This window comes from Phyllopteryx taeniolatus, chromosome 11 (genome assembly GCF_024500385.1).
Source record: "Phyllopteryx taeniolatus isolate TA_2022b chromosome 11, UOR_Ptae_1.2, whole genome shotgun sequence".
NCBI classification, from domain to species: domain Eukaryota; kingdom Metazoa; phylum Chordata; class Actinopteri; order Syngnathiformes; family Syngnathidae; genus Phyllopteryx; species Phyllopteryx taeniolatus.
This window is the reverse complement of record NC_084512.1, coordinates 27430505-27454449: the sequence shown is the minus strand read 5'-3', so window position 1 is coordinate 27454449 and position 23945 is coordinate 27430505. Positions and strand designations below refer to the sequence as shown.

The 23945-nt window shown below is 45.3% G+C and overlaps 1 protein-coding gene across 1 annotated transcript in view; it reads right to left on the bottom strand.

Annotated features, from left to right (window-relative positions):
• Nucleotides 1-23945, bottom strand: part of mcm8 (minichromosome maintenance 8 homologous recombination repair factor) — a 198038-nt gene that overhangs the window by 80218 nt on the left and 93875 nt on the right. Inside the window, exon 3 of the mRNA XM_061790255.1 lies at nucleotides 20545-20672. The gene's annotated coding sequence lies outside the window, so the exon portion shown is untranslated. The remainder of the gene's footprint in view (nucleotides 1-20544; nucleotides 20673-23945) is intronic.

The window sequence follows — 23945 nt, the reverse complement described above, 5'->3', positions numbered from 1 at the left end:
CATAATGTTACAGTGATCAGAGATCAGCGCAAGTGACGATGGCGATCGATAAACGCAAGCAATCGGTATTTTGTTCATCACGCATCCATCCGTCTCATCGGACCCACGCCAGACGCGCTTCAACATTCAAAACAGGAAGCCCGTTGCGGACGCGTGGTGCAGCATAACAACCTTCATCGCGTCCCGTTTCATTTAATAAATAGCTTGTTTATTTTCCTCCGGGGCCAGCCGAGCTCATTAGCCATTCCTCGTGCAGGATGTCAATTATGAATCTGCTCATTGGCGGGCCGGCGGCCATTAGAATGCACAGTGCGCGGCGTACACTCGTGTGGACGCCGCGCCGGGAACAAACGCGTCCTACTCGTGACACTTTTGCCCTTGTGTGCAAATGCAAAAGAAGATGGCGGCATCACAAAGAAGCGACCAGCGGTGGGAGGAAGTTTTTGCACGCAGGACCTTCTCTGCTGGCCTCAACACTATCACAACCTAAATTGTAACATGTTTCTCTTGGCTAATCTGCTTCCAGTACTTGTATGAGGGTACTGGATTTAAAAATGTTTTTTTTTTGTCCGATCATGTTTCAGCATCTGTGGGTTGCTATGTCAATCAGCATTTTTCTGTCGTCTGATTGGTTGGTCAGAGCAGAACTTGTTATAGCCAACACGGATCTGCAAAACACATCTGTAGCGATCCGCACATAATGGCACCGGTGCTCGCTGTTACATAGTTGTTGTTTTTTTTGGCAGCTGGCGAACCAGGATAGAAAAATAACTTTTTTTTTTTTACTGCCGACTTTTGTGGATGACACACTTTTATACAGCGCTGAAAACAATTCTATCTATGTTTTTCTAACTCCTGCTTTGATTGATTCCCAGTGAAAGGTGACACACGGTTGTCATCAAACTGGCGGGGGGAAGGTTCTCAGAAGCAGACGATAAGAATCCTGACGAATGCGGGGTGTGGACTTCGTGCCTGCACAACGGATGAAGAATAACTCGAAGTCTTGTGTGAGGTGTTCAGCAATTCCTTCCAAAGTTCATCAAGCAGAGCTGCAATCATGCACTCGTTCACACGTAGCTGCTGGGGCAAGACGATACGATGTGCAAACAGCTCGTTAAAGAGGATCGCGTGGAGTTTGAACGCTCGGCCTTAGCAAATCAAAGAGCGGAGGTGCTGGACGACCGCCAACCTGCCGCGTCTTTGAGCTTCGAGCGCGAGATCCGCTAACGGGGCGAATCAGAGCCAGAGGCGTCCAAGCACGAAGGCGGCTTCGGCTCGGTGGAGGTTGGACCGACATTTTCTCTTTGCGTTCGCTTGTCTGAAGATGCCAAATTGTCAGGACGATTTAGTCTTCAGTCAATCTAATTGACGGCGTTCCCCAGTAATATCGCAGATGTTTAGCTTTTTTTTTTTTTTTTTTTTTTTAAAATACAGGTTTTTACACCTTTGCTACGTAGCCACTAAAAGCTCCAATAATAGTTGTTGGGCCTCATTGGAAAGTCACCAACAGTGAGAATCACTAAAGATGGCGTAAATAATGGACTATGGAAAAAAAATATTGACGTATCATATCAACGTAAGTTAGTGTTTCGTCGTAGCTATACCGGGAACCTACTGGCAATTTATCGCTTCTTCTCTCAAGGTGTTTGCTTTTATTTTGTTTCTGTACTCTTCATCACGTAGAGTCAGCAAACTTTGTCGTTAGCATCTTGCATCTAGCATCATTTGGTTCTTCCCACAGAACAGAATTTATGCCTTGAGTTTTGTTGTATGTGTTGCTGTTCCACGTGGGGTGAAGGTTTATAATGACTGTAATGTCGATGCTAATTGCCACTAGCCCGACTATGCCGTTTCCCATTCTAAGGCAGCATTAAGCTTGCAGACTTTGTTTGTCAAAATTAGATGGTTTAGTTGAAGGTTTTGGTGTTTAAATATACAATTCTGAATGAACTTTTGTTTAATTGGTCAGTTCACTGATATACACATTTGAAAGTTGAACTGAGAGTGACGAACAGCTTGAAGCAAGCACACTTTGCGTCTTATTTGCAGAATGTGTCAGCAAGAGTCCTCTTTATTTTTTTCTCACAGTGATGTTACACGATAATCTCCCATTTCCTGACAGCGTGAGAGTGAGAACAGGCGTTATGGAAGACTTTACAAAGTGTAATTTAATAAATTTGCATGTTTTCATGAGTTGAACACGATTTAACTCGTGCTACAAACAAGTCATCCGCCATCCGACTGTCTTCTTTTCCTTCTGGAGTTTATTTACGTCTCAGACGCTGACTGACAGACGAAAGGCTCAAAGTCGGCAAACAAAGTGACACTGCGTCGACAGCTGGAGGAGGAAAGGTTAGCCGGGCGAAACGATTCATCGACCATTTCATAATATTCGTAAACAACGGGCACCAGGATACAGCCGGGTGGCAGAAAGTGATTGACTACCGCCGACCTGATCTGAAACCGTGGCAAACACTAAAGCAGCCGCATATAGCCCAATTCGATTCCTTTCAAAACATTGAAGCGAAAGCGAGGCTTGTAATCACAACAAGCTGTGAAAACTCTTCAAGAATTCCAAAACAAAAGAAGAAGCTGACAGGCAAACGGCCAACTGTGTGGGAGGCGTCCGTGTTTGTTGGCAACTCTGCCCTGGCACGACTCGGTGCTCTTCGGCCCCCTCAGAGAAGTTCAAGTTCTTGTACCTGGAGGCTTCTCGGCGGGACGGCTTCACGGCTGTAAAAGGTCGCATCTCGCCCGGCGACCTGGCACCGCCTCGTCACGCCGCGCCGCGCCTTTGTGACGAGGCGCATTGCAGCTGAGGCCTGTCTCAGGTGGTCTGATACAGCCGCAAAGACAGACTTTCTCTCCTTATATGGTTCGCCTAAGAGCATCATTTTCAGTCATTTTTGAGTGTTTTCAATAAAAACAACAACAAATTCATCAAACAAGAAGAGTCCCGTTGGCTTCATTCAACCTTTGACTGAGAATCCACAGAAGCGTAAAGAAGGAAACACACTGTAGCAAGCGCACTGTGCTATTGTGACAGTACGTTAAAATTGATTTGGGCTATGATGCTACGAGGCTGGCGGCACAGTGAACCACGCATATTTGCGGTTCATGTATGGAAACTATCCAACGTGATTTACTGAAAAAACTCACTATTCACTGTTTTTTGTGCTCAGGCCAAAGTCTAATCTAAAAACATTGCGTTGGCGTCATCTTGATGCCAAGGAACTATGTTGAAGTGGATGGGTGAGCTTGAGCTTCTTTTTTTTTTTTTCAGGCAATAGCTTTGTCTGTGCTTTTCTGCCATCTTATTGCATGTGTATCTGTCTATATGCAATTCAAAACCTTTTTTTAGTTGGGGGTGATCAACTACGTGCGGATTTTCATCTTTTGCAGCACGAATACCGCGGGTTCAATCTTACATCCATCATGCATTTGGTACCTTCAGTGGGGATTTACCCGACTCTTAATGCCGCGCTATAACGTCACAATTATAGAAACCATCAATACCATAAAAAAAAAAAAAAAAACACAACATAACAGCAGCTCATCAGAACGATGTTTTTCTATATTGACATGACCACAAGAATGCAAATGTAACAAAACTTGCCAAGGGTGTCGACTTTTGTTTGATTTTGTTATTTCCATCTTCACATGTGAGACTTTATAAATACTGTACATTAAATTGTACCATTTGGCTCTATTGACTGACATGTAATTTTGGATTGACTCATATAATACACAGTCACAAAACAGGGCCCGCCACTGCGCGCTCTGTCCATTTCTATTACCGACACGCTCGTTAGCATGCTAACGCCCTGCTGCGGATGCCGTTAACGTGCTCGGCGGGGTGCCGCCGCGTCGCTAATCAAGCTAGCATGCCGCCACTCGGGGCCCATTTACAAGCATGGCTAGCACCGGCGGCTAATAGTTTTAGCGATTCATGACCTGCTGGGACATTGATGTCATGTGTGCCTCTGTGTGTGCGATGTCAAAAAGCGGAACGATCAAAAGGACCACAAACTGATGCTTCAAAATGATTTAGATGTTCAGGTGTTGGCATAGCGATAGCATGTGTGTGTGTTTGTGTCGATGTGTGTGTGTGATGTCACAGCAAGACAATGGAAAGGACCACAAACTGATACTTCAAAATCCTTTTACATGTTCAGGTGTTTGCTCAGAGATAGTGCAGTGGGTATGTGCGTGTGTTTGTATCGGCGTGCGTACGTGTTTGTGTGTCTGTCAGTCGTGTGTGCGTGCGGTGATCAAACAAACGCATGTAAACAATCGTTCGCTGTCAACCAGGCAGGAGGCTTTCGCTCCTCATTCCAACAATCCACAGTCACACGAAAGGAGCCAAACGCAAGCAATTAGCGGCGACACGTCCGCGGAAACAACAACACTGGCACAAGTGTGCTTTTATCGCATTAGACGAGTGCAAACAACACAAACAGATCTTTTTATTTACTTTGATGAATCACATTTGGATTAAAAAAAAAAGAAGTCATTTTAGCAATCGACTTCAAATGTTTTCACTTGCACGACAGGTCATATTATTTAAAGGCTATTATTTAAATGTGAGCTCCACTTCAGCAAACCTCATTTTTCCCCACCTAAACGTCCATCCCACTGCACTTCACTTCATAATGTTGATTATAGTGCCATTACAATTTGTACTTCAAATGTTTTTTTCCCCCAGGAAGTTATCTCATTATTTGCCATGGGAAAATATTTCCACTTTACTCGATTGATGGCGCTCGATCTACTTTGTTGTTCACCTGCGGCCGGCGCAACATCAAGTTTGAGAGCGGACACCTGCCCCACTCTCCCCCCCCTCCTCCCACTCGACAAGTCACATAGACCACCGCCAAGAGTTTGACGAATGGCGCGGCTCCTACTTGCCGGCACGCCGCATCTCCGCACATTTTCCTCTCGATCACGGCTGTCTAATCGCCTTCGGAGCCTTCAACTCACTCTGCGTGTGTGTGTCGTTCTTTTCTTTTTTCTGGCCTTGCTGCAACATTGAGTTTGTCGGTACATGGGTGTGCGTGTGTGTGTGTGTGTGTGTGTGTGAGCAGCGGACCGCCAAGGTGATGGCAGCCTTTGCGCTGACATGTAATAACCTCGCGGGAGCAGAAAGGACTGATGGGTAATGGAGTTGCCTCGGCCTCAAGACTCCTTCTAAAGACACAACAGTGGGCAACCAACTTTAAGGGCAAAAGTATAGCATATATTTCTACCATGACGCTACATGTACCGTGGTAGCACGACTTACTTAATCGAAGTTTTTCCAATCGTACGACGTGTTTGAAAGTTGCGCTGCATCTACAGTAAAACGCATGTTTTGGTGTTTGGGCCAGTCAAATCTGCTTCGAAGGAGTCGTCCGGTGCCAGACCGTGTGTGAAATGAGGCTAATTGTAAAACATGACACCGTACTTGATGGGAGTCGCGCCGGGTTTGTGGACTAATGCGAGACGTCGAGGCAGGACGTCATCTGTCAGCGCAAATAAGCCGACTGCGGACGCGTGTGAGGACAACAGGCGTCGCTTTAATTGCAGGCGGAAAGGGAGACGTCAGGCCACCGATGTCACATAGAAATAATTATACAATAACTTTTAATTTCCCCCGAGAAGTCATTACGCCGCCGCGGCTCGCCGCACATCCGTCCGCCCATTCTCGACATCTTCATGACACTCCTCTTTCTCTTCCCCCGCCATCGTTCTGCGAGCACCCCGCTATCCGTCTTCCTCTCGCCAGGATGCGAGCCCCCCCGCCTCCAGCTGCCCCCGCCGTGATGTCATTTATCCTACTTACACTGTTGCCATGGCGCCACCCCCGGAGCTAATGGCATCGTGGGTAAACAGAGTTCCGCATGACTGCAGATTCATCAATAAAAAGACACTTAATGGGAAAGTGGCGGAAACGCACACACATACACGTACACACGATTGTAAGTGTTTGTGGGTTGGCGAGGAAACGATTGCAGCTGAGACGGTCACATGGGAAGGTCAAAACATTCAGAGACACAATGAACTGAAAAGCTGGCAAAAAACATCAAGACACGTCAACGGCTTTGATGAATTTAACATACGTGCTCTGTAAACATTTGGAGTCCAATATGCCCGTTTAGGAACGTAGTGGATGGATCGAACGTGTACGTCTTTTGGAAAACATCGAGCACAATATCGAGTCAGCAACGAGCAAACACGAAAATCTTGACACTTGAACGAAACTACACAAGACAACTGAATGTCACTGATGCACCGAATGCATTTCGGAAGCACCGTAGACAGTTTTAGAATCTTCAATAAAGCTAAAATATGCACTTGTACAAATAGAGTCTTTTCATAAAGAAAATGTGGAGTCTTTAATGAAGCAGAAGGACAAGTGGTGCCGAGATGGAAAACCAACTCGAGCAATGGATTAATGAGCAAAGAACAGCCGGGAGAAGCGTCTCTACAGTCACCATTCGACTGAGGGCAATAAGGCTTGCAGAAGAAATGAAAGGTCCGTCTCGGTGCTTTCGCTTTATGAATCGGCGCCATCTAGCCATCTATTGCCGGGCGAGTTACGCCACCATGTGTGAATGGATTGCGGATGCCTGGGCTAAGGTATCTGCTTTGACTGTTGGCCGAGCTTTCGCGAAAGCCGGCGTCATTGCTGAACAGCCCCCCCGGGCAACGAGACCGACTCTGATAATGACGACGGGGAACCCGGCGTGTTTGTTGGAGAACTTGGCCAGCTGTTCATGTCGGATACAGAAGATGAGGACTTTGATGGATTTGTGGGAAAATAACGCGAATACATTGTTCAATACTTCAATAAAGTACAACCGAACTCAGTTTTGCTCCCGCTGCCTTTTGAAAAACATTGTTTTAGCGTGCATGCATGCTAGCGTATGGTTTAAGCTAGCGTATGCCTGCGCCCAATAATACGGTACGCCTTATGTATGCGTTAAATACAGAAATAGACCCCGTAACTGAGACGTCGCCTTTTCATAAGGTGCGCCTTATGGTCGTGAAAATACGGTATATTAGGGTCAGTCGAGGACTAAATTGCCATTGATGTTTTATTGAATACTCACATTAGGTTTGGTGACCAACACGTTTGTCGAACACTTGGATTTGGCTCGGTTTGTCAAAGAGCAACTGGTGGTAAAGCGCAACGAGCTGGAAACATCTGGAGGGGATTGTGCAAAGAGCAGCAGTTTATTGGCTCTCTTCGCTCTTCCCGTCCGTGGCAAATCATCGTTTGTTGTGCTTTGACTTTGGACTCTTTTCTGTGCGTGTAACGGTTGAAAAGAGTGCGACTGACACTACAACATCCATTAAGAGCCAAGGAGGCACGACAAAGTGCAATGCGGGTGGGTTCAGTCCACACCTCTCATCTCTCCGTCCTCTTCTTCATATTCACTAGTCGCCTGCTCTGATTTGTTGTTAATCGAATACCAACAAGTGAGATTTGTGAGGCCTCATTTTCCATACAGCTCTTATTTGGATCATGCGCTTGCGAGTGTTGAGTTTCCTCCGAGTTCTCCTAAGCCTTCTGCTGGCTTATCTCGTGTTGTGTGTCTGTGTAGCAAAATGATGATGCCTGCCTGTCTTTTTGAAGCATACAAAGCCATATTCCAAACGTTATCGCCACATTTCCATTACATGCGAGCCCAAAAGCTGCAGATATGTGCGCGACGGAATTATTTCCAAAACAACTAAATCATCCCCAGCGGATGAAAAGTAGACTTTCTGGATCTGCCCCGAGATAAAGTCGGTCGGCTCTTCCTCGGCGACGAGTATGAAAATGAATCAGGCGCCGAAGTGTTGTTTTTTTTTTTTGCATAATCCCGCAAAGACACAGAAGCAGCATCTAAGTGGCGGTTAATAAGTAGCAAACACACAAAGTGAAAGCTCTTTCACAGAGATCCTGATAAAAAAAGATAAAGGCGTTTGACTTTTGCACAGACCCAGCCAAGTGTTCACTTTCCCACTGCAACACAGTATCCCACAATCAGATAACTAGACGGCAGCCATCTTGTGAGGCGTCATAAATAGCCATACAACTTTGTCTGACTGAAGTCCGCTGGCTTTATGCTAACACATCATCGGGAAGGCCATAGACGGGCTAACAAAAAGCATCTATGTGGTGGCGTTATAACATTTTAAGCATTGGTTATCTCCACCCCGTCCAAATATGGTCCATTTCAATTTTTTTCTCAAATTGATACCATTGATCGGTCTGTTAACCAATTGAACGCGTTGCAAACAGCTTGAGAACAAATCTATTAACTCTAGTGTCGCAAAACCGCAGGAGATGTGCGGTATTATGTTGCGTCAAGATTGAAAGTCTTTGTAGACAACGACAAGCGAAAATAGTTTTGATACATTTGAGTAAGCCCGGTTAGTTCAAAATGGATTACTGTGATGCTTCGGTGCAAAAGGAACTGGTCAGCCTGGAAGGTAAGTGCGTGCCGATTTCTTCCTATTACACTGCTACATCAGTTCATCATTTTATGTATTTCATCACTTACAGTTGTACGACATTTGAAAAAGAGTTCGGGAAGACGATGTAACAACAGTTGTTTGTTTTTGGGAAGTGTTTTGTCAGGTCGGCGTGAGGGCAGACTTGAATGTGGTCAGCTGGCGACGTGTCCAATATTTTGAATCTTTGACGGTGTACTAAATTAGCAGATTTTTAGTGTATTAAATTTGCAATTGAGCATAACTTGTTAAATATGTCCTTTTTCTTCCCTGAAAAGTCGGAAAAGTCATTTTGGAGATGAAGGCGTTCCGCCCGAGAGGGACGATGATGCGTTTTCGTAAACATCATGAGCAATTCATTATCTTCAAATAGCCGAACATACATGATTTGGGAGACAATAAACGATTTAAATCTTCGACAAAACAAACGAGCGTGATTTCGGAAACACTTTTGAATTCACCGACGTACTCGGCAAAAACCAGACAATCTCGAGTCCCCGATGAACTCAAGATACGCATTTTGATCAACATCAAAGACAATTTAGCGCCTTGCAAACATCTTTTCCTGGCATGTGAAAGGATGAGGGATGAGGCGCGTTATCGTTGTTTATTGCACGGCGATCACATCTTAATGTGAATCGAGGAGCAGACATCCATCAATCGGTCAAAATGAGAACGAGGCCGGGAGGAGGAGGGATCGAATGAAAAGAACGACAGCAGAAGAAGGATGACGAGTCGCCAGCCGCCTGGATCGGGATGACAAATTGAGAGGCCGCGGGAAGATGAACGACGCCTCTGGCGTGACGGACGGCGAAGAACGACGAGCGAGCAAAGGTGAGCGCCGCGCGAGGCGACGACGAGTTGCTTGCGCGCGTGTTGGCGACGTGACGATGCCTCCGTCTGCGCCGGCGTGATGTTCTTAACCGGGAACATGGTGCTCTTATGCAAATGACGCCGCGGGGCTTCGTCTAAAAGCTTCGTTTGAGGACAACGCAGTGGAAAGAAACCCACGTCCGTCTCAACAACAAAATATGTATAATAGCGGAACCTCACAATTCGCAGGGGATAGGGAACGCAAAGCGGATAATTGACGATAATTGATAATTGTTTTGTTTTTTTTGTATGTATTACATCATACATCAGCATCCGCGCCGATACTGTACTCCTGTACCGTATTCGGACTTGAGAAAATGCTCCGATACTAACACACCGATACCATTGAAAAACGAAACAAATGTACAAACTTGAATGAGGAACCCGGGGCAGCGATGGAGGTTCCGTTCACTGCTGCGAGTAAAGAGAATTAAGCGATGGTGTGATAAAGTGTCACGGCAGTTGTCCTGTCACACTTTATAAGTTGGGGTGCTCTTAAGAACAGGTCTTGTATGTCTTTTTACTCACTTTAGATTGTAGTTAATAAGTATCATGGCATCCAATGTGTATATCCACCAGACTCTGCATTCTTCTTCATCTTTGGTCGACTGGATGTACTTCTTTAACGAAGTGCCCCCTAGTGTTCAGGCGGAGACACCACATAACTGGAATGCTTTGTGTTCCACGCTGCATGTAAGTGAAACGTGTGGAAATATGCATGTTTAAGAGTTTGGCTTCAACAAATATGATGCGTACACTATGTTGATACATGCGCTCATGTAGACCTCGGAGCACCCGCGTAGCGGAACATGTCAAAACACGTTGACATACGTGTCGCTACGGAAACATGGGAGCTAATTTTGTCTCATGATCAGAGACAGTTTAGTCTTTACAAACCTAAACCACAAAATTGAAGGCTGACGGCAGTTCACTCGGTTTTACATTTGTAAGGCAGTTCCTAATGTCCAAATGTCACAAAAACGTTGACAGCCCAAGGCCAACTCAGAGCAGGAATCCGCGAGAAATTGACACCCCCCTTAAAAAGTTGGATAACTGCCTATTGATACCACAAAATGGCGGCAAAGCACCTCAATTCACTTCAACTTAGTTCATTGGCACCGAAATTCCAGCATTACTATTATTGCTTTTTAAGTCTCAATAGCTGTGTTATGTAATTCATCATCTTTTTTTTTTTTTTTTATACTGTAGGTAACTACTTTTACTCGCGGATGTCGGATGTCGCAGGGGCTCAGAGACTCCAGCTTGTGTTTTTGTCTTTTGTCATTTGTGAAGCACTTTGTGTTGCTTTTTTTAGTGCGAAAGGTGCTATACAAGTAAAGGTTTGATTGATTCGCCGATTTGCTTCAATGCAATTGTAATGGGCATAAATTATCCTCGGATTTTCGCTATTCACAGTCCGGCCCGGTCCGTATCCCCCGCGAACAGCGAGGGTTCACTCCATGTCATTCACTGGATATTTTCACCAAAAATGTGGGTCAAACTCAAAAACTTTTGCCGTGTTCAAACTGCAAAGAACCACAGAAGTTGTGCGAGTGTGTGTTTGTGTGTTTGTGTGTGGTGAAAGTACACAAGAACGGGACAACATGCCATTAAAATGAGTTTCTCCATTACGCTAATAGGTCCAAAGAGGCTAAACGCTAAACGTCTAATCTCCACTTTTACCTTCTTTGCCTTGATTGTGCGCGCTGGCGTCGCAATGGAATAATTAAGCGGGACGTTTGAGAACACGGCGTGATTCCGGCTGGCGAGACTTAATGCTGACGCTTTAATAAGACAATAAGACGCACACGCGCGCGCTCTTTGTATCCGAGAGTTCATTAAGTTCACACAGTCGTCACCTTATCTTAGTGCGCACACACTAAATGGAAGCGAAACTTCGAGATCCTCTCAAGGTATGACTTAGAAATTGGACCAAAGGACACTTCCATGGCACTACTACTCTGTTTTTTTTTTTTGGTGACATAGGTGGTTGGGGTTTCAAGCCACGATCAAGGTGTCAAGTCAGGATTAGTGTTTCAAAGTAGAGGTTCAAGCCAAGGTCAGGGTTTCAAATTAGGGTTTCAAATCTGGGTCAGAGCTTCAAGTTGGAATTTTAATTGGGACATATTTTGCCAAACTTTTTGGGATTTAATACTGTCTCTATGGTGCCTCAGTAAACGTGAAATCTGAGTTGCGGACGTTTTTCTGCAGAGAGGCCTCAGATCAGCTCATTGGAATGTCTCGAGCTTATCTACGTCACTAGCGAAGATCTCCGCATTCCCTTTTCGCTGTCAACATAACAAACGTGTGTTCTCACAAGTGGGTCTTCTACACGGAGGCAACCAATCAGAGGAAAGGGGACGGTCTTAGCCAAATATGGACAAAGCGGATACGAAACTGGGTCAAACAGAAGTCAGAGGGGCCTTCTCTGGACACTAGTATATATAAAAAAAAAAAAACAAGGTGTTTTTTCAAATGAAATGGACACTTTTATACTAAGAGAGTCACTCTATGGAGGTGGAAATTGCCAAAATACGGGACCTTTAGGCCCAAATTAGGGTTTCAAGACAGGGTTAGGTCCAAGACTGTGTTAGGATTTCAAGCCAAAGTTAGGGCTTGAAATTAGGGCTTCGAACTTGGGGTAGGGTGAGGTTTCAATTTAGGATTTCAAGACAGGGGTGAGGTTTCAATTTAGGATTTCAAGACAGGGTTAGGATTTCAAATGTGCCCAAGAAGAACTTCTGTGAACGGCGCCCGATCCGCGCGCCTGCTCAGTATTCGTCGCCATTAGCCGAGCTTCCCCGAGGTCGGGCGGCATCTCGCCGGCCATCTCCGATGCTTGTGGCGCGGCCGCCGGCTGGATATTAAAGGTGGGGCCCTCAGGAGCTAATCTCATGATGTTTGTCTGAACGCTCGATATGAAAATCGTGACACACGTCGACATCGTCGTCGTCATCGTCGTCCCCGCGAAGGATATTTGCTCAACGCAACCGATAGGATGGACAAGAGAGACTTCCGAGCTGTTTACATTTCGGCTGCTTTAGCATGGCCGTATAGATGCTATTCTTTAGCCTGTCTCTGTTTCCCATTATATGTTAGCATTAGCCTGGCGGACCTAAAATCAAAGTCATAAGGCGGTTTTAAATACACGTCGTTGGGCACAAATACAGGACGCAGCATGTTTGGCTTTTTCTTTTGTTTTTTCCGCTCTCAGTAGTGGACTCGCATTCAAACACAGCATGACTCAATTGAAACCTTAACCTTGGCTTCAAACCCTAACTTGCAAGCCTAAAGCTTGCTTGAAAACCTAATATTGAAAAAACAATTTTGAAATCGTCATTTCAAACCCTAACTTAGATTTGAAACCCCAAATTTGAACCCCAACTCAGGCTTGAAACCCTAATTTGAGGTCCTAATTTCCAATCCTGGCTCTATCCACATTGTGTTCCATTACTTTCGTGTTTTGAATGTACTTTAACGTTGGCTGTGCAGTTCATGTCGTAAGGGCGTTTTGATGGTGAAGAATTGCCTTAGGTAATGAGGCACATGCTGCTTCACCTTATTTCAACATCATTATGTGATGACGTTCTGGTAACGTTTTAGCCTATTAGTTATTCCGACTTGCCACATTAGTGTGGGTCCTGTGAACGCCAGCCTCGGTTTTTTTCCCCCGCGCCTTCCCCGAGCCGCCTCGCAGTGTCAGCTTTTTAATTGGCCTTCGTCTTTCTTTAAAAAAGCACTTGACCTTCTCCGCTCCGCCGTAACGATTCGCCGCCGTCTCATTTGCCGAGATCGGCGAGGAGGGCAGACGAAGGAACAGGGAACAGGAATTCATTCCAGCTTGCGGACAGAAGGAGAATGTTTCAACAAAATTATTAAAAAAAAAAAAAACAAAACTGAAAACTAATAGATCGGGGAAAATAAATGACCCATGTATATAGTTGTCATCTACAATGCTTTTATATATATATTTAAAAACTGTACATATTCACCCATATTGACACCCATATATATTACGTATTATGTTTTTAGTTGCTGCATCAAGTGCTGCCTACACTTGGTCAGAAGAAGATGAAGATTTCAAAATGAAGATTCATATGACATGCGCACTGATTGACAGCTGGAGTGACTCGCGTCCTCTCCCTTGCCGTGCTGCGGGCCTGCGCGGATAACACGACTTGCTTAGAAGCGGGCCAAGTGTAATTAACACGCGCGCGGCGGAAGCTGCCATCTCGGTCATCTCGGACGGATAGGAATTGAAATGCAGATGAGTTGCCGTGTGTGTGTTGTCGTGGAGATTTCTTCATCTCATCATATTATTTTGCTTCCTTAGATTAATCAGAAGTGTGTATGTGGAATTCAGACTTTGAAAAGATGATCATGCTAACATGATTGAGAGATTCGGAAAATACGTTCACTGCTATTCATTGCTCATGAATACGCGGCATTTTCTTTGAAGAAAGGCTTCGTGGAATAAATTCAGCACCTTTTTGACCCGGCCTGTAATTTGATATCCGAAATTTATGTTGAAACCTTCATTTCCAAACGTTATCATAGTTTGAAGCCTTCATTTTAAACCGTAATCCCGGTTTGAAAAGCGACCTTTTAAACCCTAACCCTGCATTGAACCTTTAATTTGAAATAATAATCCCGATTTGAAGCCCTCATTTGAAATTTGAACCGTGGTTTGACACCAAAATGTGAAAACCGTGCCACGGCCTGAAATGAAATTTAAAACCATAACCCTGGTTTGTAAACCTAATCTGAAATGATAATCCTGTCTCAAAACCCTATTTGAAACCCTCACCTTCGCTTTAAATGCCAACTCAGGCTTGAAACCCGAAACCAAGCCTCAAACACTATCCTTGTTTGAAACCTTGAATTGAAAGCCTCATCTGGAACCCTAATTATTGAAACCCTAACCCTAAGCCTTGAAACCTGACCCTTGTTTGGAACCCAAATCTTGTTTCGATTCCTTAATTTGAAAGCCTAACCCTGGCTGGAAACCCTAATGTGAAACTCGAACCCTTGTTTGAAACCCCCAAATCAGGCACGAAAGGCTAATTTGACTCGAGATCCTAATTTAAAGCCCTAGTTTGAAATCCTAAACGACTTCAAACCCTAAATTGAAATCCTAACCCTGTTTTGAAACATTCGTTCTTTTCAAGTCAAATCCGATGTTTGAAACTCGAACCATGGCTTGAAACCCCCACCCTTGTTTGAAACCCTAATAGTCGCCCTAATTTGAAACCCTACCATATGACCACATGTCTCTATTCATATCAATTGTAAAGGGCGGTGAGTGCATTGACTCGGATGTGATGCATTTCAGTGCAGAAACGCAACCTTCCGGAACGTCGCCCCAAACTTTTTAAGCCGTCTCGACTTGAAGAAAGTCCTTTCGGGAACTTGAACGTGACGAGCCGTGCGACAGCCGCATTTCGGGCGCTCGTCGCTTCGTTAGCATTGCGCTCACGCCGGGGCCGCCGCTGGTCAGGTCTCGGCAGAAAACAAAAAGGGAAGCGAGGGCGCCAAAAGATTTGGCATTCGTATTCAGCGGGCGATCGACGCGCACCTCCGCGGTCCGCTGAATACTCATTCCGCATGAAACACTCTTCGGGACCTGGATGAATATTCATTGAGGGAATGTTGTCGGGGCGGGAAGTCCCAGTCGGGCTCGAGCGTTTTCTCCGAGTCAAACTCGTCGACGGGATTCGACCTTCCATCTCGCGCTCCCGCCGATCCTCCGAGTGCGATTACACAAAGGGCCGTCTAACGACACACGGAGGAACGAAGCCACGCTACTCGATTTAGAACTGCAAAATGTAAAATTGCGTGTGAATGCTAAAGAGTCCATCTGAACATTGTTGAAACGTTGGCGTGGTCTGAAGTGGTTGAGTCCATGTTGTGGACGGCGGTCAATAAGTCAAAATTTGGGAGTTTTATTGTCAAAAATGGGGAAATTGAAACGCTCATTTGCTGGTTTGAAACCTTGGTTGGAAACCCTAGCCCTTGTTTAAAACCATATCTTTATCTTGAAACCCTGACCATTACTTGAAAACTTAATCTGTAACCCCAGCCCTGGTTTAAAATCCTAATTTGAACCCCTGACCCATCTTTGAAATCCTAACCATGTCCCAAAACTCCAATTTGAAACCATAATCCTGTCGGTAAACAATCATTTAAAATCATAACTCTTGTTTGAAACTGTAACTCAGACTTGAAGCCCAAACATGAAACCATAACCCTGGTTTCAAACTCTCATTTGAAAACCTAACTCTTGTCTTGAAACCACGACGAAACCCCAATTTGAAACCTGGAATCCTAACCCTTGTTTGAAACTGGAAATGCTAATTTGAGACCATCACCCGGGTTTCAAACCCTAATACGCCCACGCCAGCCCTTGTTTGAGACCCCAGTTTGAAAGCCGACGTGTGACAGCAGCTGCCAAGGGAGTCCAAGGAATCATCTGATAAAACTGCATTCCGCCTGCCTGCTCTGCACAAGCGCTGCACTTCCTGGCATGGAATACAACGAAGATGCTTTTTAGAGTCATGTCGGAAATAGCAGCCAAGTAGCGACATGTGACGCGGCGCCTTCAGTCCGTAAAGCGTAAGGAATGTTTTCACATTGGGACTCGTCGTCCTAGCAACACGGAGCGACTCGGGGAAAGCTGCTCTTTTCACGGCCTCTGAATTCAATCAGCGCTGAGTGTTCAATCAAATAGGTGTTAATTTCTCATGCCGGCTCCGAGCTCGGAGTGGCCACTTGACACGCCGGCGGCGCAGACGAGACGTCGTCTTCGCTCCGCCACAAAGGAAGGCTTCGCTCGGAGTGGCCTCGCGTCGGATTAGTTCACTCAGACGTCTATTTCGATTAAATAGCAGCGGTAAAGAGGTATTTGCGGAGGCCGAATCAACCGAGGACTCAACAGACTGGATGTTCTGACAACACTATTACGGCACATTAATAACATCACGCAATATCTTAACTAACCAATTGACTAGTTTTCTAATATACGAGTCCTCGATTTGAAAAACGTTGACTTTTTTTCCGCCTGACATTTGAGACAGATTTTCGTATTTCTTCTTATTGTTATGCGACATGTAAATGAGCTTTGCCCTGATTGGATCACTCATCTTCCCCAATTCAAATACGGCAAACATCTTGGCTCCGATCGGTCCGTATCACGGCGTCGTCGCCGCATCTGACTTTCATTTGTCGAAGTTAAACCGTGTCCCGGACTCGTTTGGACCCAATGTCATGCACCAAACAGTAGGAAGGGGGCCCTTTGAAAAAAGAAGCCGGAATACCCGAACACGGCCAGGATTCAAACCCTGAACCGCCCGTTTCATCCAATATTCACCTCAATCCATCCATTTTTCTAACTGTCACCCTACTGTTCGATCCATCTGTCATTAATCTCCCATTCGATTAATTATCTTTAATCCATCCATCTAGCCATTCATTTTTCACGCATGCATCAATTTTCCGAGTTTCAGTCAAGAAGGTAATCAATAACGGCCACGCGTCCCTGACACGCGGCCACCTCCAGTCCTTCCAAGCCACTGCGTTCAGCCTTGAATCCTTTCTCGCGATAACAATTTTGGAGGAGATGTAATCCTTATCATCATCATCGTCATCATCATTACAGTTTGATCGCCTGTCACGCTCACGTGATGCAAACTTCAAAACACATCAACCGTGTGCCTAATATACGCTGTCTGAATACGGAAAATATCCAATAAGTCCACTTTGAAAACCAGATCAGTTTCTTCGCCACTAGATGGCGCAGTGAAATGATATGAAATTGTTTTTGGGTCAAGATCGAAGCTCGTGAAGCCGAGTGATGACAGTTGACCGTCAAACTAAGCAAAATACAAAGAGAATTACGCAATTACGCGGCCGATAGCTTAATGCTAACCCAAAATGCAAAATGCCATAGATGGGCTAATGAAACTAGCATCGATGTCACGCTAGTTGTCACCCTTAAAGCAACGGATATTTGAACACTTAAGAGGATATCAGTAAGTCTGTATTATACTGCCCCCAGGTGGCCAAGGCACACACATCAGAAGGAGCAGCACAATGTCCAATGAATTTGACAAAACCGGTTTCATTTCTTTTCATTCTATTTCATTCCATCATTAATGTATGTTTTTATAAAGTCCAGTATATTAGAGAGCTGTTTTTTTTTATTTTTTTATAAAACCTTTTTTTTTTGGGTGTGTTTTTTTTTTTTTTGCGGAGGCTGAATCGTATTGATGGCGTCTGAATTCCTTTCGATGGGGAAAGTTGATTGCCGATTGTTTTAAAGTTTCGAGCGTGGTCACGGAACGGATTAAAGTCGAATCTCAAGTCGGCGCTTTCCACGTCGCGCGCGTGCCGTCGTGTCCGACACGCGTGTCGGACGTCGCGTCAGTCCGGCGTGCTCGTCAACGTGTGTCGTGCGTGATGTGTGAATTTTGCAGTTTCCAACGCGACTGTTGTACATCACGTGACCGTCTGGAATGTGACCTAATCGCGTGTCACGGTGGCGACTTCTAATTGGGGAAGTGTCCCGCGAGCTCGGTGCCGGTTGGAGACTCACGTTTTGGAGCGGCGCCATCAAGCAATATGCAAATGAGATGGGCGCACGCGGGAATGAAGGATCTCAACCGCCACGCTTGATTCGGAAAATGCAAAAATTGGCCAAGTCGTTCATTAATAAGGTCGGAAAAAAAACAACTAAAAATGTGTACACACGATATGTAAAATAGTTCATTTTAATAATCAAACAATAATCATAAAACAAGAACTAACTAGAGTAATAAAAAAGAGTAGTAAAAGATGACTGTCAAATTTGACAATTTTTTTCATTTCATTATTTACAATAATTGGGGAAAATGGCTGAATCAATGCAACAAATAAAATTGTTAATTTTAATAACAAAACTATAATTCATGCCAATAATGAATAATATCTATGTACTGATTTAGCAAAAAGAAAAATGTATTTGTTATTTTAGTCATATTTAGCATTTTATTTATAATAACTAAAACAGTTCATTTGAATAATAACACAATCATTCATGCACATAATTAATTTATAATTTGACATTAATACGATAAATGAATACATTAATTAATCAAATAAATTATCTAATACAAACATGAATACAAAATTTACAAAATGAATGTCTAATTTGAATTAAGCTTAAAAAAAAAAATGAATGGCAAGAATATTTTCCAGGACTCTCGATCGTGGAAATGGCCGATTCAAAAACGGAGCGCTTTTGCCCACCCCTGCGTTACAAACTGAGCCAAGTGTCGGGAGGAGAAGGACGACGATGAGAGTTGCCCACGTGCCAAGTCCGCCTCCCTCGCCATCTCTCTTGCGCCTCAAAGCCGGCCGACCCCGAGCCCCCCAAACGGGGCCGGTTCTGTTCTTAATCCCCCTCCTCCCCTCATCTTTGAAGTGGGCCCAACTTCCTCCACCTTTTCCTCATCCTCTTGTCGTCACCTCGCCCCCCCCCCCCCCCCCCCCCCCCATGTCTCTGCCACGCATGGGCGCGCACCCCCAACCGCATACAAGCGCCACCTGCTGGTGCAATGCTCTCAGGGGAGATCACCTGCACAAAGGGGGGGGGGGACAAAAGAGAAGTGTTCCATCATCCGTAACAGCTGGAGATTTTTGGGAGAGATCCCACGCGGAAGCCAGCACACAGCGCTTTGTGTACGTGTGCGTGCGTGCGTGCGTGCGTGCGTGCGTGCGTGTCAGGGAAAAAAATCCCTCTGAGAAAGAAAAAGAAAGGGATGAAACATTGCTGCAATCCAAGAGGCGACATTGTGCGAGCAGATACAAGGAGTGCAGTATACATGCAGTATATATAAAAGATTTCTCCTGTTATTTGGCATGCGTTTTGATCATGTCTGTGGGATTCATGCTTATTTGGGGGTTTGTGAGGGGTAGAGGGGGTGCGCCTTCAGACGCACAGAATGCAGAATATGTGCCTAGCCTAACTTGCGATCGCTATTTTTAAGTATTACGGAAAGTGTTTTGATCATTTTTACTCGAGCAAAGAAATTAAAAATACAAATAAATAAATAAAATGGGGGGGGGGGGGGGTGTGGGGGCGTAGACGAGGAATACAATCAGATGCATGGAATGCGGTACGAGCACCCAGCCGAGCTTGTGGTAGCTATTTTTTGAAATGATTTTGAACACGTTTGATCATGTTTGTGAGCAAACTCCAAACAATGCTCTTTAAAAAAAACCAACAAAAAAAACATTTTAAATTGGGGGGGGGGGGTCGAGAAGGAACAGAATCAGATACCCAGAATGCAGTGCAAGCACCTACCCCTTCTATCTCTTATTGTCATTACTTTGGCGTGTATTTTGATCATGATTGCGTGGACATTTTCTGAAAAGGTTTTTGGGTAATGGGGGGTGCACCCTGACATGCAAGCAATGCGGTAGATACACGTCTAGCCTTGTGCTAGCTATTTTATACATGTTTTTTTTTTGCATGACTTTGATAAGTTTTGATCATGTTTGCATCATGAAACATGATGTTCATTTTCAGGGGAGAGCGCATTAGATGCAAGGAACGCAATATGCATGCATCGAGCTTGTGGTAGTTACCTTGAAAAGGACTTATTGTCATTATTGTTTGGATCGTGTTTGCACGATTGAACATGATGGGTTTTTTGTCATCCTTTAAATATGGAGAAAACCATCGTTCCCGCAATTTCACAATTTGTTGCCACGTGACCTGTTGGGCAAAGACGAGTAAAAGCGTCAACCTGAGAAGAGATATCGGGGGACTTTTTCAAAGGCATCCATTCCCCTAAAAAAAAAAAAAAAAAAAAAAGATTCGAGGGCGTCAGGAGATGATGATGAAGATGGATGAGGAAGATACGGCGGACGACGCGAGAGGAGGCGACGGCTGCACTTCAAAGTCGAACAGGGGCGGCTTGCGAGCGGCGGCGGCGGGGATGGAGGGAGGACGGGCGGACGGGCGGGCTCGGCTGAGGCGGTCTCAATCTGGCGCCTGATTGTGTTTCCGCACCAATTTCGACCACTTTGACTTCTCTCTGGGCTGCGGAGTATCTCTCGCGCGCAGCCGGTGCCCCGTTTTACATCCCAATTCGATGCTGCTCTTTCTTCTGCTTTCCCGCTCACAGAGAATATTTCACCGGCAAAATGTACCTCGTCGCCGCAGTCGCGTGTTGTTGTTGTTAGCTGCTTCTGCGCGCCTCTCAACCTCGACACGTTGATGTTGCTCAGGAGCTTCGTACGTCCCGCAGCGAGACCGCACGCAGTATACAGCTGCCGGTCTGTCGAGACAAATTAGCGACATATTGGAAATATTATACCATATACCACTACCTTGACTTATAGGTTAAATTTGTTTCGTGACCGAGCTCGTGATGCTGATTCAATTGTCCCCATTGAATTGAATTTAACAAAGAAAAATAACCATGTATTATATAAAAACAAGATCAAACTAAAAAACAAAAACAAAAAAAAAAGAATGTAAAGACGTAAACATGGCTTTATAAGCTGTAATTATAATACGTACTATAGCATTCACGCATTGGAGGGGCGTGGCCTAGCGGTTCGGTGCGAGCATCTGGGCGTGAGCTGTGGGCTACAGTAGCTCCCGGTGAGAGTTCTCATTTTGTATTTGCGTGTTCGACCGTTTATCCCCGTTCAATGAACGACCAAAAGTTTAATCGGCGGTCGCGGCTCTCCTTGCCCACACGTCGGGGCATTTTTCTTTTTCATTTCACTTGCGCAGCGGCGCAGCTGAAGCCGCCTCGCGAACGAAAGGGACGTGTGCGAGGGACGTTACCGCTGCTTTCATTTTCATTTGAAGTCACAAAAGTCATGGGCACCGTGGACATCAGTAGAGGTCATAAAACGGAACATCAGTCATTAAAATCATTGGAAATGGGAAATTTCAACCAAAACAAAATGATTGCAGTAGTTTTTGATACGCTGTATGATCGACACATATGACTCAAATGACTCTTGTGTGTGCTATTTATCTTTCATAAGTGTCACATTGTGCATAACGTCTTTCAAAACTCATCTTGTACCGAGGGCCCAGTGTGTGTGTGTGTGTGTGTGTGTGTGTGTAATTGTCAAGTTCCCAGGGAGCTTGTAAGGCGGCCACAGTTCATTTAGCGTCCCTATTAGAGGCGAGCGCGGGGGGATTCACCGGCCCCCTCGTATGATAGCCGCACCGAAATGTGCTCGCGACCCGCCAGAAATGTTTTTAATGACCTCTCCTCCTCTTCTTTTTTTCCCCTTTTCACGCGTGCTTGTCATTCTCCCATTTCCAGCACTCCGGTTGATGTATTTATGGATGAAGTGGCTCCAAAGTGTCCGTTTAAAAGGCCTTCCTTTAAAAAGTTCACCAGGGCAGAAGTAGACTTGACATTTTTTGCTGAATGGCCTTTTTTGGGATTTAATAATTAGCCTGTAGGAAACGCCCGCGGGAGTCGGACGCCGCCGTGCCGCGGGCCGTCACCGTGGCCGCGCCGTTCCCGTAATGGCGCGAGACAGAGGAAGAGGTCAGCGGCAGTTCTTTTGCTCTCGCTCGCCCGACTTCCGCCCGACCTGCCTGATCGGAGTCGACAGTCGCTCACGACTACACCGAAGGAAGGAAGCAAAGAGGAAGAAAAAGCCGGCGAGAGGACACCGATGCAGTGAAGGAGGCAACATGTTCCATGACAGTTTACAACCAAAACGTCCTTCTGTGGAGCGCGGACCTCTTCCAAGGTTGAGCAGTTAACAAAAAGTATTTGAAAAAGGTTCGGGAAAAAGCGACATTTCTGCAGCAAATAGACAAATCATTTTGTTAATCATTCGAGAAATAAATACACTATGTGCAGTTTCATCCGCATTTGCACCAACACTTAAGAGGTTTTTGTACTGTACTGCCGGCATAATAAGAAACAGCTGAATGGTAATCCAAACGTTTGGCGCTCGGCAGAGGTCGTCTGGCCTGTTTTCGGAAAACCATTGCAAGACGCTCAATGGGTTTGGCTCTGCGGCCCAGAAGAGAGCCTCAAATTGCGTCGATGTTCAGTTTTGCCTTGTAAATTGAGTCATTTTTGCGGTTTTGCGGTGACAAGTTTAAGGTCGACTTTCAGTAGAACTAGTCGTTACCTCTCGGAAGACTTCAAACAAGCCCGTTATTCAATCGACGGTCGCATCCTGGGGTCAGTTTAGGAAAGTCATCAAATTCCAGGTGCAAGAATTTTGATTGCCGTCAAATGCGGAAGCTAAACTTTCTGTGTGGGTTTTCCTTCCGACATTTGGAAGAGGTGCCAGCCCCGTGTCCCTGGCGGACGTTTTCCACGTCCAACTCGCAAACGGCGGGACGGCCGGAGGCGCTACAAATTCCCGTCTGGCTCGGGAATATCCCCGGAACCCCTGGGAAGACGCTGTGTGTGTGTGTGTGTGTTTGTATTGGGGGAGGGGGAAAGGACAGAGGGAGGAGAAGCGTGTTTTGTTTTTGTGTGTACCAGAAAATGGACAGCCTTTCTTCCATTTTGACTTGTGATGTCAGTCAGTAGACTTGACTGAGATCCAATACAGTGGACCGCCATATAACGTACTCGCGGTTCGCCACGTGTAGATTTTTTTTCTAATGTTTTTTCCGTTCCCCCCACTTCGTTGTAGTTTAGCCCGGCTTATTCAAAAATTGTGGGGGTTTAAAATTTGTTTTTATTTTTTTTTCCCCAATGCAATTATTCTCCCCATTCCCAGACCGGCCCGCCCCCACCGTACATGTTTACGTTAAAGCATCCATCCAACCATCCGATCCACATTAATCTGCCCACCAATCAATAACCTACACTTTCATTTGTCAATTAATCGACATGACCCTGCTCACCATTCTACCCATCATTTAATCTTTCCATCAATCCACCCATCTGTCCAACATTCCTTTACCCAACCTACCGATACACCATTAGATGATTAATCATCCATCAATATTCTCATCGATCTGCCAATCAATCCATGCACCAGTTGACCCACCCATCCCTTTTCTTATTAATCTGCTGTTAACATTCCCATCACTCTGCCCACCAATCTACCCATCTCTTAAGCTACCATCCATCACTCATGGGGAAGCAAAAAATAAGAAAAACCGAAAATAGAAGGCACAGCCACATAACTAATTTATTAACTTTATCGAACTAAATTCACACTCCTCATCGCAGGCAGTGCAAACATTCTAACTGCATGGGGGTGGGGGGGGGGGGTCAACGTTTCTGGAGTATTTCACAAAGGAATTTGAAAATGAAGAAATGGAAACCTTCCTGACACACAGACGAGCATCCTCGCTGTTTGCACAACGTCGAAAAGCAAAGCAGGCCCGAAAGGCGACAGCACCGCTCTGATTTGGAGGCCAGATCGGGTCCTCGTGTTCCCAATCACGTCGTCCTATTGCCCAGCGAGCTCATAAAAAGCCAGCTAACTTCATTACACAGCGCTCAATAAGAAACACATGACTGCCACGACGCAGCCATATTAGCACGCCGTGTGTGCGTGTAAGGCTCAGGGGGTGAAAGGAGTTCAGCGGAAAATCGAAA